Raw genomic sequence first — 15,666 nt, 5'->3', positions numbered from 1 at the left:
CCTTTACGTCTCTTGGGATGTAAAAAGAAAATCTCTTGGGCTTAAAAATAACAATAACGATAATGTTCTGCCTTTATACAAGCCCTTTGACACCATAAGGATTCAACTTGAATGGCACCACTATGTGAATAATAACTGATATTAAATGAATAACCAGAGCCAGCTAAGGGCTGGGAATGGTGAGGGATTGGAGAGGATGGTGACTGTGAAGGTGTTTGCTCCAAGCTGGGAAATGGAGGTTCCTGGAGATGTTTCTTGGTGGACTTTTGTGATAATAGGCAAGTCTGACCTTTTATTCTGTGTTCTGAAATAATGAGTGATTTTATTCTCTATGTCTGTCATCCAGTACTTTCCACCAGCGAGTAATTGAATATCCAAAAGCCTAGTACTGGAAGAGCCAAGCTCAACATCCTCTCTTGGCTTCCATTCTATGGCTTGTTTTTCTGCTGAATAAGGCCCACTGAGAATGACTAGATTGTAGTTTATTATGTTGTCCTGATTATGAATCAGTGCAATTTACAAATGTTTTGCATCTGAAACCTGGAGTTGTTTTAGGCTCATTTGCTGACATATGCGAATTTGCTAGAAAGGGCCAGGATCAAATGACATCCACCATCTGTGAGGGTATTATGTCTAGAGCTAAGAACTAGAAAAAATGAGAGAGGTTTACAAAGTGAATTCAACCTCCTAGAGTCCAAAAGCAAATGCAGACACTTATTCTTGTAAAATGTATTCAAAATCATTCAATTTCAAATTACATATATTCTTGGATTCAAAAGATTATTACAATGCATATGCTAATGTCAGCTGTTTTATTTTATTTTGTTTTGTGTTGCTGAGGATTGAATGCATGGCTTCATACATAGTAGGCAGGAGTTCTACCACTAAGCTATACCCAACCCTAATGTCAACTTTTAAATATTAAGAACAAAGTTAGACATTCAAAGTAAGTTTCTGAATAAGACGTATTATTAGACATTGTGAAATAAACAAGCAATCTCCCAAGTAACCTCTCTTTATTATATACAGACTGTTCAGTTTAAGTCTAATGCCTCCTTCAAAATCTGTCTTCAACTATGCTCTTCTATTATACCCCCCCTTCTTAATATAAGTCACTGTTCATAACATTCCCAAAGTCAAATCTTATTTTCTATTTTAGAATTAAAGAATTTGTTCTGTTTAATTTAGTAGGTGTTGGAAAGGCAGTGGAGGGTGGGAGGTAAAGAAGGATAAGATTCCTTGTGGACATGTCCAGGCACTGCTACAGAATTTGGGTGTAAAATAATGAACAGTCAATAAGACAAGGTCCTTACTGAAATGTCACTTACATCACAATGGGAAAAAAGTAATCAAATATATTTATATGCGAGTCGGTAGTAAATGCTACAAAGATAAAAGAGCCAAGGAAAGCAGATAGAAAATGATGTGATTTTCATATGAGGTGACCAGGAATGGACTTTCTGATGAGGTCAAATTTAACTAGGACAAGAAGCAGGGAATGATTAATACAAATAAACTGGGCAGGGTAGAACATCCAGTGCAAAGGTCCTGAGGAAAGAGTGTGCTAGGAGCATTTGAAGAATAGTAAAGACCCCAGAGAGGCTATTATGGTTGTGCAAAGGCAAGACACAAGAGAGTATATCACACTGGTAGTTGGTAGCACTGGGCCTTTTGTGGAAAAAATTAAGAAACTGGTTCTCTCTGTGTGTATGTATGTGTGTGTGTGTGTGTGTGTGTGTGTGTGTGTGTATAAGACACAGGAAATAAAATATCATCTTAACCATTTTCAAATGCACAGCTCAGGCGTGTTCATTATGTTCATATTGCTGTGGAATAGTTCTCCAGGACTTTTTCATCTTGCAAAATCTGAACTCCATGAAATAACTCCCCTGACCCCTTCTTGCTCAGCCCTTGGAACCACCACTCTACTAATCTGTTTCATGAATTTGACTAATTTTACATACACAGAAGTTAAATCATACTGTATATGTCTCTTTGGGACTGGCTTTATTCACTTACAACACATTTGTGTTGTAGTTTGTGGACAGGATTTCCTTCTTCTTTAGAAAGAATGGTATTGTATGTTTATGCCACATTTTGTTTAACTTATGCATTTGTCAAGGGTTATTTACTCTTGGAATTTTTCTTAACTCTTTTTTTTGTCTCACATCACATATCCACCTTTTTTTATTTTTTTTAAAATGTCAGGGGTGCCGGGGATTGAACCCAGGGGCACTTAAACACATCCCCAGTCCTTTTTTATTCTTTATTTTGAGACAGGGTCTCGCTAAGTTGCTCAGGGTGTTGACAAGTTGCTGAGGTTGGCTTTGAACCTTCAATCCTCCTCCCTCAGCCTCCTGAGCTGCTGGGATTACAGGTATGTGCCATTGCTCCTGACTCTGCCTTTGTTTTTGCAGGCATTTTGAAACATTTTATTTCATAAATACATGTCTCTTTGGAAATTTCTCTGTTCAATTCAGCACTTAACTCCCTTCTTCTCTCTTCTAAAACAATTTCTAGCTCTTCTAATTGCACTTCCATGGCTGCTGTTGTTATGGCTTCTTCATTATATTCAGTCTCATGATTTGCATAATTGGCAGTTAAAAGAAATTATTACTTGAAAAAAATTTCCTTCTCACCATTCTCATCCAACTAGCATTTAGCACAGACTAAGTCATAGAATATGTATGAATAATGAGAATCTCTGTCCTTTGTTTTTGTTGTTTTCCCTTATCTACAATTATCTGAGTAGTGGGTATGAGAGACTCTTTTTTACTTTAAAAAAGGAGAGAAAAAAAAAAAACCTTAGTAATGAAAGGAGAAAAATATGCTTTTTAAGATAAAAGAAATATCACTAGGTGTGTTATGTTAGTCAGCTTTCCATTGCTATAACAGAATACATGAGATAATTGATTTACAAAAGAGAAAAGATTTATATTTACTCACAATTTTAGAGGTTTCAATCCAAGATTGGGTAAATTCTTTGATTTTAGGCCTCTGGTAGATGTGCCAGATGGCGATGGTGGGGATACATGATGGAACAAACTGATCACCTGGGCAGGAAGCAAAAAGGAAGTGGAAGAGACCAGAGTGTCAAATCCCCTTCAAGACACACACCCAGTGATTTAGGGCCTCCCGTTAGGCTCCACCTCCTAAAAGTTCTATCCCCTCCCAACAGTACCAAACTGGGGAGCAAGCCTTTAACATGTCACCCTTGAACAAGGGACATTCAAGATTCAAACTATGGTATGAGGAATGTCAATTATTGTGCAAATATGCAATTAAAGAACAGATTGTGTATCATTTTATAATATATTAATTTGCAAGGAAAACTTATAAATACCAGAGAACTGTGCTGATGTAAATGTCCTTATTGACAGTGTCATAATAAACATGTAGTATGGTAGCTGAAAACAAAACAAAATAAAAACTACAGATTTTAGAACAGAGGACTCATGAAAGAGATGATAATGAAGTCTATAATTATTTTTGATGGGTATGGGAGGAAGGACATTATAGGTGGAAGAAGAGCCCTAGGTAAAGACATGAAGTCTAGACATTAAAGACAGACCTTCAGACTCCATTTCTAATAAAATATGTTAACTTAAAGCAGCCATATTTTAAGTATTCTGTAGGGAAATAGAGGACAATAAACCAGAAAAGAAAATAGGGCTCATGCTGTGTGGTACACCGAGCCATTAGACAGACAATGGGGAGACCTGGGCAGATTTTGAGAAGATAAGTGGTCCAGTCAGAACTTTCCTCCAGGACGAATGATCTGGTATCAGTGAAAGATTTGAGGGAGAAAATGCCGCAGTCTGTGAAATCAGGCTGATCCTTGATACTTAATGATAATCATCATCATAGACAACAATTTGTAAAACATGGAAAGGAACAGTGAGGACAGACAGTGAAGAAGAGGAAGCACACTGGGTGATGGGGTGACTTTGATGAATTAGGGACCGGAAAGGAGGCTGGAAGAGGTCAGAGGCTGGGGAGCATGGCAGAGACACACATTGGGATTCAAGAGGAATAGGGAAGGAGGAACGAGTTGAAAAGAAAATGCCATGGATTTGATTCTGAACTTGTAACATGTGGGGCAACCTGAGTCACAAAGGATGGGCAAAATCTATGGGAAATAATTACGGTGATTCCACAGGAATCTGACTGTCCTACTGTTCAGGTAAGCGTGGGAGTTTGGGGGGGATTACAATAGCAGTTGCTGCAGAAAGTATAGTTGCCTACCACTATTCACTTTTTATGAAGAAAAAGCAGACATTAAAGAACTTATCCAAAGATACGTAGCTGGTCAGTGTCAGGACCAATGTTAGGAGCCTGGTTCGTCTGATCTCAGAGGCCACTTAGTGGCCGATCTCCTGCTTTTTCTTTAGCACGATTTCTTTAGCATGATTTCTTTCTCTCTTCTTTCCTTTTTTTATAAAGGCAGTTTTTGAAATTACATTATTTATGATTCTGAGAAACAACTTGGGATATATGTAGCTCTAAACACCCAGAACTAATAAAATTACATTGATCCACAGCACATCAAAATCACTATCCAAGGCAATTCCAGCTACTTTTGCCAATTTGGCAGTAATTAGGTCTAGGGAGGCTCAGGAGCCCCGTGTTCCTTCTGTATCTGGAAGATTATGCTTTCCCCGACATGTTTCCAATTACGTTTGAAGATTGTTTTCATTACCATCCCAGGAGGGAGACTGTATAACCTTGTTTCCCCCCATTATTCTAACCAGAATAAATCTGGACTTATCAAGAAAGACAAACTAACAACTGCCCAAATACTTCATACCGAGACTATTTTACCTTTGTATCTAAGTACGAAAATGATGGTTGCTAAGAGGTCCAGAGATAAAGGCAAAATGGGACAAAAGAGGTTGAAATAATACTTACCAGATTATTCGGAACAGTATGTAGTTACTTTAGCTTTCTTCTTCTTCCTCCCTCCTTTTTAAAAAATTATTTATTTTTAAAATTTTATACAGACTGCATTTTAATTCATTGTACACAAATGGAGTACCTCATTTTGTTTCTATAGTTGTACATGATGTAGATTCATACCATTTGTGTAATCATACATGTACATAGGATATGATGTCTGTCTTTCCTCCCCTTTTTTAATGAGCTGGTGAAATTTCTTAAACCTCTGAGTGAATATAAATATCACCATTGTATCACTGACCTGTTTCTGTCCTCTGGATGTTTCTAACTGAATGATGACATTCAAAAATATATTAAATTTTAAATATTCCCAATATCAGTGAGAAGAAATTCTCTTGCTTTCTTTTTTTGATACCTAAAGCTGTCAGTTGGAAAACATACTCTAGTGTTGCTATTGTAACCTCCCCATTAGATGTCTGATGGAGGAAAATGCTCCAACTGATTAAAAATCTAGGGAATTGGTCCATTTTGTGTGTAATAGTTACTGAGTTACACTGCAAGTATGTGCAATATCTGGTAACTATGATTTAGTAGTAATATAATAAACATTTATTAGTATGTGTGTTTGGGAAAACACTGTAGAGGGCTCCTTTTGAATGCATGTTCTTGTTAAGGTCTCACATAAAAGTTTAATGGGAACCTCTAAAGGTCTTGTCTGTTGCTCAATATCATGGTATCATTAAGTTTGAAATTTTTAGACATTTACAAACAAGTGATTAGATCCAAATCTGCTTTTAGTAGATCCAAAGCATTGGGGAAACCAAACCATTTGTCCAAGATAGAACTAGTTCAAAATTTTCTTCAGACTAAGGGAGTAGTTTCATTTTCGTCAGAGAAAGAATATGAGGAATATTTTTGCTCCTGTTAAGACTAGAAATTTATTTTTAAAATTAGTAGTTTTTAAAACTAGTATTTGGCATTTGCAACCCCCAAATCCCCAGCTCAGCTTCTTGTAGTATTTTCACCTAGTAACACCATCACCTTGGTGGCAAAAGATTCTACCATTTTGCTTTTGAATGGAACTTCACATACTGTAAAATCAGGAACAGAACATTGCCCATTGCTAATCAGCTACATGAATTATTCTTTATTGACTGAGAATTAAATACATGGTAATTTGGTTGTTTTAAAGGCAAACAGATTAGCAGAACTTAAGGTGAGAATTAAGTTCCAAAAACACCCAAAAATCCACAATAAAAAATATATAATATTCGTAAACAAGCATTAGGATGTTGAACTCTCTAAAGCATAGGAAAGAATTTTTTGGTCCTTCAGGGGACACACAGAGTGGAAGAGACAGATGCTGCTGACCATCAAGAAAAAATCTTAACAAAGTGTTCTCTAGAACCATCCATTTTGTTGCAATTGTAGGGTTCATTTTTTTTGATTGAATAATATTCCATTATATATAAGTATTTTTTTTTTTTTTGTCTATTTATCAGTTTTTTGGCAACCTAGTTGATTCCATATTTTACCTATGGGAATAGTGCTGCCACAAATGTGGGTGTGCAAGGACCTCCTTGGCATGCTGATTCCTTAGGATTTATACTCAAAAGTAGTATTGCTGGATGATATGGTAGATCTATTTTTAGTTCCTTGAAGAACCTCTGTAGTGTTCTCCATAGTGGCTCTACTATCTACCAGTAGTGTATGAGAATTCCCCTTTCCTCACATACTTGCCAGCATTTGCTACTTTTTGTCTTGAAATATCTCACCATACTCCAATAATATGCATAATTATTGCATGTTAATAAAAATTTAAGGCTATGAAAATGTTCACTGCCCCGATTTGATCATTATACCCTGTATACATGTATCGAATTATCACCATGTGCTCCATAAGTTTGTAGAATTTAAATAATAATCAATAAAAATAAATGAGCATGATGGTGAATACTTTCATTGGCAACATCCTGGGTCAATCCCACTGTACTCAGGGATCTATGTATGATTGTGTAGAATTTTCTCATAATTATTCCCAACATCCCAGTAAACATATTCCAGTACCACAAATTTTAGGTAAATGTCTAATGTATGAGAAGAGCTTGGGTTGGAATGAGAGAGCTCTGTGTTGGAATCCTGACACGACCACCTAGTCTGACTTAGCAAAATCTTTTCGGTTTTCAGTCTCATGAGAAAGAGCATCATCATTTGGGATCACTCTCTGTAGAGATGATTAAATGAGACATGTCACCACTGAAATGTGTGTGGTTGCCACATACACACCATTTTCATCTCAGACTTTCATTCCTCCTATCTCTTCTGCCTAAAGCACGAACGTGCTTGCAAGTGAACGGAAAGAGCTCATGGAGAAAGAAAGACAGAGTTTTCAGAAACCACAGAGATAATCCTGCTTCAAGCTTCCTGTAGGCAGGTTGGCATGGAATCTAGAACAGGGTGGGAGACACAGTACGTGTCGAGGATTGGAGCCACCCTCACCTGGATCCACCTCCCTGTCTCAGTAGTTAGTTAGCTCTGTGACCCTGGGAAAGTTTCTTTATCTCTTATGGTGCTTCTTTTATCACTTGAAAGATGGGAAAATTAAGATTACTTAAGATAATGCTTACTTAAAAGGCATTTAGTATAATCTGATACCTAAAGCTCATTTAATTCTTATTAGCTATTTTTCTCCTTTTCTTCTTTCTTCTTGCATTTTCTTCAATATAAAGGGAGTGAGTTTGGAAAGTATATGTGTAGATATAAATCAATGCATTAATTTCTGATGAATTTTAACAGTAAGGTAGGATTATGAATTTAAACATTCTGTTTTGACTCCACATATGATATACCATTCACTTTATGGCATTGTAATTTTTAAAAATAAGTGTTCATTTTCATGAGACTTCCAAGTTGGACTTCAGAATTAACACCAAATTATAATCTCTGAAAGACAATTTTTAAGAATCAGGGAAACAAACAAATTCCTATTTTATAAAAATTAACATTATATTGTAGCTTAATCATGCTTTCTCTACAATAGATTTCCTTTGTTTTGAGAATAATGTTTCTTTAGGAAATCAGAATCTCTTTATATTTATTTACTCTAATTTTTGTCTATGGTCTTGGTAATTGGTTAATTACCAATGATGTCGGAAAATGATGTAGAATTTATGGAGATGTCATTGATATTTAGAAGCCCCAAGTATAGTGTAGTAAAAGTTCTTCAAGGGCCAGAACTGTTTTGTTCATCTTTGAGTCCCTGGTTTATAATACATGGACCAGCACACACAGACACATAATAAGTGTTGGCGAATGAATGAATGATTTTGAGAAGGATCTTACATCTACCTCTTCAAGCATGTATTCTATTAACAGACCTAATTAAAATTTGAACTATTTTGGACTTCTGTCTTGATTGCGAGGGGACACCTGGGCTCATCAATCACATATCCTCTTTACCAAATAAGTCACAGAGCATATGTTTAGCAATTTATCACCTCTACAAAAAAATAAAAATAAAACTCTGAAAGGGAGTAATTGTGGTACAGAAAATTTCATTAATATAGCACCAAAAATTCAATCCTCCCCCCTCATTTTCAACACAGCAAAAGAACGAATGCATGCCCCCCAAAATGAGAGTATTGATATGATCTCACTATAATCATGCATTATTTATTACAGCACAGTTTGGGAGTGCTTCAGTTTATAGATCCACATTAATTGTTCAGCGTGTCATGCAATCGTTCAGAATAAGACTAAATTTCGAATAAGACTAAATTTCTCAGTGCTGAGTTTCCAAATGCTAAAAGAAAAAGAAAGAAAAAAATATGACGAGAGCGAAAGGTAAGAGATTTGTTCAAACGTATTCATGGTAACAATAATTCTGCCACATCAAATGTTTGAATACATAGTGGTTTCCATGGAGCCTTGAGCTCTGTACATATTCAAAAAATCTATTTATGGGCATTAATGTTAAAAGGTGAATGACAATATTTTTAGTATTTCACTTGGGAACTTCTGAAAATGCAGTATATTTTGTTTATTTTCTCTAACATGTTGAGTCGAGTATCTCCATATCCTTCTCAAGTGTGCCTTTGAATATCCCCAACAGAACACGGCTTAGTCTCCCAGGAGGCATCTGTAGAAGAGATGGCATGGTGGCAGAGCAGAGCAGAGGGCCCCCAGGCCCATGGGCAGCAGTAGAGTCACAAGTGACAAGCACACAGATTCCACTTTTGAATCCTAATTTAGATAATTCTGCAACATCACCCAAGTCTTCATTTCCATCCACAACATGGGTTTGGAACCCCACAGAGGGTTCTTGTGGGACTAACTGACTTGATTTCTGAAAAGAACTTATGCAGAGTTGGGTACATCTCGAAAGCATAAAAACATCTTCCGTTCTGTTTGCTGCCTCATGATTTCTGTTTGAGCAAGACTCAGTAACATTAATACTCTATAGAGAGGAGTATCAATAATACCTATTGGTATAGTTGTGAGGATAAGAGGGTAGAGTGGAAAGATTTGTGAAAACCATGGCTAATATTGTAATGACTCATAATTATCTATTGAATACCTAGAAATCTAGTGCTGTCATTAATTTTCATATGTTCAATCCACCTGTTACTCATGATGTATATCTGAGATTTTTTCTAACAGTCTATTTCAATAAGACGGTGAATGATACTATAATATTAACTGAACGTGTATTATGTTATCAGATATGCATTTATTAATTGAAACACTGAGTTTCCACTCCTAGCCAAGCAAGTTTCTAGATGATAGGAATATATCAGTGAATAAAAAAGATGGAGATTACCTTGAAGAGAGACAAACAAGAAAAAAATAAAATTTATCATTTGTTAAATGATAATTAATTATGACCAAATTTGTGGGAAAGCCTTGAAAGGGTATGAGCAGGAGAAGCCCTTCTGGGAGGCAGTATTTGATCAGAGATCTGAAGGAACTTGGGGGAGTAAGTTATGCAGAGAAAACAGCAAATACAAAGTTTCTTAAACAGGAGTCTTCTTGGTTTGTTGAATAGACAGCAAAAGAGTTAGAGTGACTGTAGAGGTGAATGTGAAATGGAGATGAGGAAAGGAAAAGCATGTTCCAAGGATCTAGATCATATGGGCCTTATAGACCATGATCAAGTCCCTAGATTACATTCTGAGTGAGATGGGAGTGCCTGGAAGGGTTGAGTGGAGCAATAAGACAATCTAACTTGCATTTTTTAAGATTAAAATTTATTTTTAACTGATATATAAAAACGTAAAGAATATACCTATTTATGTGGTACCTCAAGATGCCGTGATGCATGTCTACATTGTGATAACTCCCTCTGGGTTCTGTGAAGAGCAGGGAGTGCAGGTGGACCTGAGATGGAAGGAGGGAGAATCCTAGGGAGGCCACTGCAGTGTCCAGCTGAGATAGATGGTGGTCAGGCTGGAGGGCTGAAGAGGGATGGTGAGGCAGGTGAGATCTGGTATATTTGGAAGGAAGAGATAAGAGGATGTAGGGACCCCTTACTTCACCCTAAATAACAAATTACTCAAAAGCTATCTTGTGAATCAGTCTGATAATAAACATGAGTTGCCTATTTTTTAAAACAGCTGAATTTGTCTCCAGTTATATACCAAAAACTAATGGGTCCTTCATTGAAGGACAGTTGTATTCACCAATGTTTCATATTTATAAATTATGATAAATGAATGTCTTTTTAAATGTGTAATTGTTCACATGTGTCCATCTGTCTGTGAAAGTATTCTAGCACCAGAATTGCTGGGGTTAAGGTGAGGACCTGAATTTGACATTTTGAAAAATACTAGCCAATTATAATCAATTAAGACCTTTAGGGATGCATAATTAAATTTTTGTGCAAGTAAATTTACAAAATCTTTTCCTTTATGACTTCTGAGGCTTGTATCCTATTTAGAATATTTTTCTAATTCAAAATCATAAATTTCTCATTTCTTTCTAGAATTCTTATGCTTTATTATTTGTATTCATTTACTTCTATATCTATTATTTAATGTTATTGTTATACTTGTTTAATACCTGGCATTTGTTTATGAGAAATATGGCAATAAAATTAATTATTTTTTTCAAATGTTTACTCATGTGTCCTGATCCATTTATTGGCTAATATATATTTTATTAATAATTTGAAATAGTATCTTTATCATCCTGATTTATCTGATTTTCTTTCTTTCTTTCTTTCTTTTTTTTTTTTTTTTTTTTTTTTTTTGTCTTTTCTTTATTTGGAGCTGGGGATCAAACTCAGAGCTTTGTGCATACAAGGCGAACTGTTTACCACTGAGCTACATTCTGCCTCTCATCCTGATTAATTTTCAATATCATTTGCTTTCTTGTCACTTATTTACTAAATCTCTTCAATTTGTATTAGGTCTTGAGCACTGGTTCTTCATAGGCAAAAGTAAGTACAGGGAACTCATAGTTTAACAAAGTTGAGGAGGGCCAGGCGTGGCAATGCATGCCTATAGCCCCAGTAGCTGGGGAGGCTGAGGCAGGAGTTCAAAGCCAGCCTCAGCAACTGTGAGGCACTAAGCAACTCAGTGAGACTCTGCCTTTAAATAAAATACAAAACAGGGTTAGGAATGAGGCTCAGTGGTTGAGTGCCCCTGAGTTCAATGTCTGGTACCCAATAAATAAATAAACAAATAATAAAGTTGAGGAGGAATGACTTAGTTTTGGAGATGTCACTGTAAGGAGAAGAAAGAAGAGCAATGAATCCATAGAAGCAAGAAAGGGAAGTAGTATACAAGGCGTGCTAGAACAGGAATATGTACATACCTACATCACATCGAATTGTAGATATGACACATTCATACATATATAATGAAAGGAGCAAACGAGAGACACCATGAAGCCATGACTCTTGGAGGGGAAAGGAAAAGTCAAAGAGGAATTTAACTTAATAATACAAAATCCATGAGGTCTCACAGGATAAGTGATTAAAACAAGATTTACACACTGTGTTGGGGTCTGCAGTAGCTACAACAAACAGCATCTTCTTTCCCTACTCGAGCTATAAAGCAAAAATGTTCTGATGACTTGTAGGAGTGAGATCAAGAGGCACGGCTTTGGGACTGTCAACAGAAAGGGCTTGCTCATTCTGAGCTCCAGGATTCTTTAGACATACCCACCTAGTCAAGGCGGCACCACGCTGGGGAAGCTCCCCTAAGAAGAGCCGCTTCTTCCTGGAGTAGCAGCAAGGATGCCCTTACTGCAAGCACTGTGCTCCCCAGAGGGATGGGGACACCACAGAATGGAACGGAGCCAGATGCTTCCAAAAAGGAGTACCGCTCCGCATAACTCAAGCAGCAGCAGTGAGAATAAAGGGTCAGAGGAAGTCAAGAAGGGTGTCAAAATCTTCCTGTTAGAAAGTCAGGAGGAAGAAAAGGTGTTTCCTCCAACATTAGACATCGAGGGCTAAAGGATGATGAGAGAAATGACCCCTGAAACAGAACCAAAGACCATCCATTCCAGGCATGTGAAACAATGCCATGTCTGATCTTATGGGTAAAGGAAAAATGTGTCATCAAGTAGCTGCTGTTAGGAAATGTCTACTGAGCCAAGTTGTTATGGAAATGAGAAATTTACTGGGAAGTTTTAGGAATAAATTAATAAAAACCCAAGGCTATTGATTTAATGTCAGTGGTCACAAAAAGAAAAAGTGATAATAATCAGTAGTGTTAAGAATTCTTATCCAAACAGAAATGTATATTGATTATGACAGCTTAGAGATTAAAATTGTGTTCTAAGTGCTTGTGGCCAGTTACACACACACACACACACACACACACACACAGGCTCACATATGGGGCCCACACACATAATTGACTGAAGAAAAAGGAAACCCACACAGTCTTGTCCATTACTGAGTAACATGAGCCCCTTGATCATTCCCGCAGCAACACAGAAGCCTAATCCTTCCCTTGTGCATTTTTTCTCTCAGTGTTTGAGCTCTGCTTCTTATATTTCATAACATTTTGCTGTTGTTATTATTGTTCATCTGAGCCACTACAGAACTCTAATCTTTGAAACCGTAGAGATCTTATTAGCCTAACTCAGTACTTCGCAAAGTAATCTGCAACTGGCTATTTATAATATTGTTAAAGACATAGAAATTCTGGAAGCTTCCTAAGCTTCAAATATGAAATTGACTGCTTGAAGTAGTATTTGAATGGTTGATTCCAGAAACAAAGTGCAAAAAAAAGTGATATTTTTTGTTTTGGTGTTTTTTGGTGACAGGGATTGAACTCAGGGCCTTGTGCATGCAACCAACTGAGCTATATCCCCAGCCAAAAAAAGTGATAGTGACAGAAGTCTATCCTGAAAAAGTGATTGCCAAGGACTTTACTTCCCACCTTTCTGGGTTACTGCCTATGCAAATTTTGTGTCTTCCCTGAGTCTCTATCCACACAATTGTTTATATATAAAATACTCTGCCCATCTGCCCCATCCACCTATGCCCCAGAACTTCCTATTTAGTTGAATAGAAATATATTGTTTAATAACAGAAATAATACTGGAAGTAATAATAGAGGTAATACTAACAATAATACGGTTTAATAATGGAAGTATTTTTAATCTTAAGTATTTAAAACAGTGAGAGAGAAAGTGATAAGAAAGCCTAAAACTGGGATTAGGTATCCTATAGAGTCATGTCATTACATGGCAGTGGTAAATTGTAATGTCCTATTTAATGTCTCTCTTGGTAAATACATATGTTGGTGCAATTTTTGCCTTTTTCTTGGTCTGAAAAAATAGGCTTAGGATTTAAGTGTATATAAAATACAGAATGAAATTATGCCTACACAATTTACTATTTTAGAAAAGAACTCTAAGTTTTACTTTATAAGAGCTTAGACACATTCATTGGCACCCATGGAATAAAAGTTTCACATATTGTTCTTACAATAAAGAACATTCTCAGTACCTAGAGATAAATTAACTCAACCATACTTTTTAGATGGCCATTTTCAGGATTTTCCTGCATTGACCCTTGCACAAAGAAGCAAGGATGGGATGTCACAAAATATAGGATGGAATTCTATCCAACGTATCTTGCCTTGAAATGATCCCACTTACTTCTCTTGGTGTAGATGACAAATGCTTATCAAGGCCCCGGGGAGTCCACCAACCAATATGGCTTCATGGGAATTGGCTTAGCCACCACTTAGAACAGTATAATTAGTGTTCTGTTGCTCTTGTCTTATTTTTCTTCTTTAATAGTGACATAGTGCTTCCTTATACTGTACCATGTATAATAATTTACTCAATTTACTTTTTTCCATTATCTGAGATATTATGCACGTTGCTCTGTTAAGCATCTTCGTCCTTAAATCTTCCTTCGATAATTTTTTCTTCAAATTAAATTTCTTCTAATAATGTACCTTTGCCAAAAGGCATGTATGCTTTTTAAAGCTTTTGATAACATACTGTTATATTTCCCCTGAGATACCGGTTACTAATTAAAAGCTCAATTTTTAGGGGGTACCTTTTATTCACGTCCGTACAAAGCACTGGATATCAATACTGTTTTCCTCTTTGTCGACCTAAGTTTTACATTATACGTTTGTGTTCTATAGTCTAAAATTTAATTTTCTTGGATTGCTACTGAAATTAGGCATTTAAGAATTCTTTCAGAGCTAATTCTATTTCGTCTTTTGTTATTTATTTTCTTTCTATTGAAGTTTTACCTTTCTTATTGATTTTGAAGAGTTCCTGTGTATCAACAATATCATTCTCTTAATGATATTGATGTTATGCTGTAAATTCTCCAAATTGTTCTGTTTTAATTTTATTTACTTTGTTTTTATATTTGCATAGAAAAACATATCAATCTTTTTAACTATTCATCCATTTATGTGATATGCTTAAACAAATATTTTTCAGCTCAAAATTATTTAGAATCATTTATTTTCTTCTAGTATTTTTCTTTTTGTCAGTTATATTTGTAATACATCTGGCATTTGTTATGGTATAATTGTAAGTTAGATTGGTTCATCTTATCTTCTAGAGATCTCCCCAAGTCAAAATAATATAAAGTAGGAAAATTTGTTAGCTGTCAGGTGAAGAACTACTAAATGTTAAGACTTTTTAAAAATTTTAGAAAAATTCTCTGACCCAATCTTGTTTCCTACAACCTCTTTAGCTGCATTTTGTCATAGTGTTTTTTTGGTAAATCAACTGGAAATTTACTGATTATTGTAAGGTAGAAGAGCAAATAGTTCACTAATTACTACTGAACTTTCTTTAAGTTAACCATTCCTTCTCAGATTTTATCTGAGTTTAAGGATATTGCAGTGATTTTTTTTTTCTTCTTCTGATGACCTCAGTGAATTATTTGTTTCAAAGCATAGCTATAATTATTCTGAAAAAAAAACTGTAGTTCAAAACACAAAACCTTTGTTTCTTTGGGCCCTCTCTATTACTCTGCTATAAATTGATAGAATTTAGTACACTTACAAAGGTCAATTGCTTAGAGACCCTTACTAAGGTCAATTGCTTATTTTCTTTAGTATGAATCTCCTTTCAGGGGAAACTGAACCGTGTCTTTCTCTCCATGAAACTCTGAGACAAAGATACCATCTATCGCCATGCTTTCATGAACTTACAAATTCCATTAGTTTTCCAAGTAGCTTTGAGCTGATCTTTTCTTATCAGACTTGACCTTCCTTGTGCACTCTTCAGTAATCATAGAGCAGTACGTTGGCTACACTGCAGAGACTTTGACCTGGTGGA

The sequence above is a fragment of the Sciurus vulgaris genome (assembly GCF_902686455.1).
Source record: "Sciurus vulgaris genome assembly, chromosome: 4".
NCBI classification, from domain to species: domain Eukaryota; kingdom Metazoa; phylum Chordata; class Mammalia; order Rodentia; family Sciuridae; genus Sciurus; species Sciurus vulgaris.
Note: the sequence above shows the minus strand (reverse complement) of the source record.